Raw genomic sequence first — 5,567 nt, forward strand, 5'->3', positions numbered from 1 at the left:
GCAGTGACCCAGGAGTCTCTTTTACCGAGGAGTGTGGGGGTCAGTTTTCACCTCCTTGAGCTGTGGTCTTCTGTACAACAGAGGGCTGTCCTGAGTGTTCATGACCATGACCCCAGAGCCTAGATTCTAGACTAGTTTTTGAGGCAATGTGGGCTCTCAGTAAATATCTGTTGAATGAAAGAATGAGTGTCCAGAGCCCTGGCTTCTGTCCTTTTGTCCTCATGCTTGACCATGTAAATTGCTCTGGGCAGTGGAATTTGGGTAGACGTGCCCGCCATGTGTTATTTCTAGACATAAACTAAGAGTTGAACATGGTTTGTCAAATTCTCTTCTTCTGTGCCCTAAGAGGTCACATTGAAGAGTGCATCTAGCTATATAAAATAAAGACAGGGAGGGGGCTGATAGTACAGCTTGTGTGATAAGCATGAGGCCCTGGGGTTGGCTTTCTAGCACTGCAAAGAGAAAACAACAACAACAACAACAACAACAACAAAAAAAAAAAAAACAGGGAGTTCCAGCTTCCAGATGTTGGGGATGATAAACTTATCCCTCTATTGAGGTATCTAATATAGTGAGTTTTCTGTGCTTGTTTGATCTGTAGTCCCATTTTAGACAAATGTTATCTTAAGACCTAGCTTCAGGGCTGTGCTTTGGTATCTCGCTTTTTAGTGGATCTTAAAACCCTACTTCTCATGGCTTGAAAAGGATATGGAGGAAGGCTACTTGAGCCTAGAGGAACTAGATAGCTGTCAGCTTGCAAATGGTTTTGGATATTAGGCCAAAGGGTTGAAGCTTTGATGGTGGGGGCATAGGAGCAGAACACGGACTTTAAGCACAGTATACATTTAGTGTCATAAGACCCTACATTTGTGTGCAGACTGTGATCATGAGCAAATCAATGCTTGGTTTGCTTTTGTGTAAAACTGGAAATATTGGGCAGGAGGTGTAGAGTGCTTGCCTACCGCGTGCCAGGCCCTGGGTTGGTGCTGCAAAATAGTAGCTATTTCTTGAAACCACAAAGTTTAAATATGGAATCTAATGACCATTGGTGTACAGGGAGCAAAAACAAGTGGTAATGCTCTGCAGACCAGGCTACATAATTGGTATCTGACTCCAGAGTTGGTGCTGCTACCACTACAAGATACTTGCTCCCTAATAGTTTAGGAAGATTTCATTGCATTAAACCTTCCAAGGAGACTTAAATTATAAGAGGGAACCTATATGAGTGAACTGGTCTTGGGTTGTGTATCAGGATCTACAATTTTCTTACTTGCAGAGCAAACAATGGAACTATAAGCATTTTGAGAGGAAGAAGGATGTAGTGTCTGAGAAAGTACTGTTGTAAATGACTAGACATCACTGCACAAGTGTCTAATCAGGGGTTTTACTTTGGGTAAATTTTTTTTTAAAATATTGGGGATTGAGCCCAGGGGTGCTTAACCACTGAGCCACATCCCCAGTCCATTTTTTGTATTTTATTTAAAGACAGGGTCTCAATGAGGTTGCTTAGGGCCCCACTAAGTTGTGGATGCTGGCTTTGAACACATGATCCTCTTGTCTCAGCCTCCTGAGCCACTGGGATTACAGGTGTGCAACATAGTGCTTGGCTAAATTTGCTTCATAGAATTTTTTCGAGGGGGAGTCTAGCTATGTTGCCCAGGCTAGCCTTGACCTTGTGGGCTCATATGATCCTCTGGTCTCTGCCTCCCTAGTGGGCTACAGGCATGTGCCACCACATTCGCCTTCACAAAATTTGTTTTTTGTAAAGCAAGAATCAAAACAATTCTTTCATAAATGGCTTTTCCCCTAAGAGCTCCTGAAATTGATGACAACCAGTATTTCAACAGAAAATTGAAAGATAGAATGAAAAATGCTTAATCTTCCAAGAGAAATGCATATAAAAACTACACTGAGATGTAGAATTTCACCTATCAGATCAGCAAAAGTCAATCATAATGTATTGCCACTAGAAGGAAACCAACTTATATGTGGTGGGAGAGTGAGGCAACATCTCCAAAATGTACTTACCTTATTGCCTCAGCAATTCCAGCACTACAAATTAATTCTTCAGCTATACTTGCTGTGCACCAACTATCACATGTGCAGCCCACTTACCACAGCATTATTTCTTTTTGTTGTTGTTGTTTTAGTTGTAGATGGACATAATACCTTTATTTTTTTTAATGTGGTGCTGAGGATCGAACCCAGTATCTCACACATGCTAGGCAAGTGCTCTACCACTGAGCCACAATCCCTACAGCATTACTTCTAATGCTGAAGACTGGAAAAAGACTGTTATAAGAAACTGAATAAATTACAATAAAGCTAAACAATGCACCCAAGCAGTTCTAAAAAACAAACAAAAAACCAAACCAAAACCAAAACAACAACAAAAAACTTGAGTTCTTTTTATTTTATGGGGAAAAGGCATATAATATGCTAAGTGAAAAAATCAGGATACAGAAGTACATTTCTACCACGAAAAGTTTGCCTAGGAAAATCAATGGAAGACCATTTGATATAGCCAACGGTTATCTCCAGGGGAATTTTTCACTTTTTGAGAAATTGTCCCCCCATCCTTCCCGCTACTAGTGCAGGGGATTGAACACAGGGTCTCATGCATGCTAGGCAAGCACTCTACCACTGAACTCTATCTCTAGCCCCCAATTTTTTTACTTTCTAAAACAAATATAAAATACTGCAATCATTGAGAAAAAATAAAAATATGGTATTCTCAACATTTTTGTATCATTTTGAACAAGAAATATTGGCCTTTCTATTACTACTAGCTATAAACAAATCATTTTTTTTCATACTACGGACTGAAGCCAGGGGTGCTTTACCACTGAGCTACATCCTCAGCTCTTTTTTGTTGAAACAGGGTCTCATGAAATTGCTTGGGGCCTTGTTAAGTTGTTGAGGCTGGCCTTGAATCTATGATCCTCCTGCCTCAACTTCCCAAGTCACTGGAATTATAGGCATGTGCCACTGCGCCTGGATAAATCAATAATTTCTATAGAAACAAAAACAAAAACAAATATCCATAGCTGCTGAGAGCCACGGCCGAGTCTGTTTGGCCCCTGGCATTTTGCCAACAGTATTGATTGACAGGCGAGGCATTACTATCCGCCTCTGCCGCAACTTTTGAGTTCTCGCACTATTTTGGAGTTCTCCTGGGGATTTCTGGGGATTCCCCGAGAGTTCCCATTGGTTGGGGAAGTGCAGGAGGAGGGATTTCCGGGAGAGATATTTCCGGCTGGGGGTTCCTGGACAAGCCTCGTGGTGTTCGGGAGGGTTCCCCGGGAACTGTGTGAAGTGTTTTCCTGCAGTTCAAAATAAAGTTTGTTCCTGCTTCAGTGGCTCGTGATTTGTGCCCAGCCAGACTGCGGCACGTAGCCCTGAAGAAAAGTTTTAAAACAAAATTCTCAAGCTGGTTGAATGGGCTGAACTTGGTTATTGAGATGTAACGGTTTAGTTTAATAGTTCTTAATGGTTGGTCCATTGATCAGCTATATGTAATCACTTGGGAAGTTTTAATTTTTTTTTTTCCAATGCTGGATATCCAGTTCAAGGTCTAGGGTGTGCCAGGCAAGTACTCTACCCCTGAGCTACATCTCCAGCTCTAGAAAGATTAAAAAATAAATAAATAAGGGTTGGAGGTATAGCTCAGTGGTTAAGTACTTGGCCAGCATGTACAAGGCCCTGGGTTTGTTCCCCAGCACCGCTGCAAATTTTATGTATATGTGTGTGTATATATATATATATATGTTGTGTGTATGTTGTGTGTATGTGTATGACTGAACCCATCTGGAAATGCAAAAGGGGAGAAAAAGAACAATTTCAAAGGAGTGCCTATTTGTAATGTATTGAATTATATTGATGATATAATAAACCTATTTTTGTTATTCTTTTTATATATTCATGGAATTGATATTTTACTTAGAATGTTTGCATCAAAATTTATAAGTAAAATTGGTTATCACCTTGTAGACTGGGGAAAAAAATTGAACCCAGAGGCTCTTTGTCACTGAACTAAATCCCTAGCTCTTTGTATTCTGATTCAGGGTCTAAGTTGCTGAGGCTGGCCTGGAACTTGCAATCCTCCTGCCCAGTCTCCCTAGCTAGCTGCTGGTAGTTTAGGTGTGCACCTGGCTACAACAAATATTTTTTTAAAATATTTTTTAGTTATAGACAGACACAGTATCTTTATTTTGTTTATTCATTTTTATGTGGTGCTGAGGATTGAACCCAGTGCCTCACATGTGCGAGGCAAGCGCTCTGCCACTGAGCCACAACCCCAGCCCCACAACAAATATTTTTAATGAACCATCTCAATTTGGGAACTAGTCTACCTTAAATTATGATAAAAGGCATGGCTATTCTTTCTGAGCAGGCAAACTACCGGACTCCATTAGGTTGGAGAACATTAGACACTTTAGACCTGGACTAGGAAACTAGAAAAGGATTGTAGGTAAATGGCCTGAACTTTTTGAGAAAATCATCAGGGTTCATACACCATATGAGGAATGGGGCTCAGTGCAGAGTGAGCTGACGACCCTTATACTTAAAACACGATTAGTAGGGTTGTGAAGTTCTTTTCCAGTTAGTTGAGGTCTTGGCACCCATTCTTGCTCCAGACAGGGAGAATTTAAAGCACTTTCTCCTAATCTAGGCAGGTATTCCTCTTCCAGAGTGGCTAATACGTTTATTTATTTTTCTCTTTTAAGATACTTTTGAAAAGATATCAAGTGAGTCATCTGTTCACTGCTGCCTTCACCACCCCGTGCACCTATCAAATGCACTTATCAGTAATAGGAACCCAGAAGAGCAAAGGGCCAGGAGTGACTCTGCCTGTTGCACTGTCCCTCAGGAATGTGAAGCAAGGGAAAAACACATGCTGAGCCTGCGTTCCCTACCCAGCAACTGTCAGAACTTGACAGGTGGCCTCTGGGCCTGACTGAACCCTGCTCCATTGCTTCTCTGACCCATCCTGAATGGCCTCTGGCACTAAGCACAAGTAGACACAATAGCTATAGGCAGGACTGATGCCAAGCAGGTGCCGACACCAGAGCTTGCAGATTGGCAATCTACTGTTTGCATTTGCTTACAAATCACTTTTAAAATACTGAATTATTTGCCTTTTTTATTCATTGCCAATTTTCAAGCACCAATAGACCTTTAACCGAGCGCTTTCATTTTCACGGCTGTCACCTCCCTCTGAGGGCTGATTACCAACCATCATCTTCCACCCAGCTTCTGATTTTTATTTATTATCTCCTTGGCCCCCAAGACATCTGAAGCTACCATCTCCCCTCCATCCCTTGCCTGTCTCTATAGGATCCACTGTGTGGCTCCACATGTCTTACAAGGTCCAAGGAATTACACCTACATTCTCGACATCTTTGGGCTGGCTTACCTCAATGGCATGAAGAAAAGGATGTACTTTGAGTCATCATTTGGGACCACTAACACATCTCTGGCTTACAGTCAGCTGGATGTGACTAAACTTCTAGAATATACACTGACATCTACCCCTTCCTCCCATTAAAGAAAAAGGTAGACGGTGG

The sequence above is a fragment of the Marmota monax genome, unplaced genomic scaffold, assembly GCF_021218885.2.
Source record: "Marmota monax isolate L192 unplaced genomic scaffold, Marmota_monax_Labrador192_F-V1.1 WCK01_AAM20220418_F8-fsc00024, whole genome shotgun sequence".
Lineage (NCBI taxonomy): Eukaryota > Metazoa > Chordata > Mammalia > Rodentia > Sciuridae > Marmota > Marmota monax.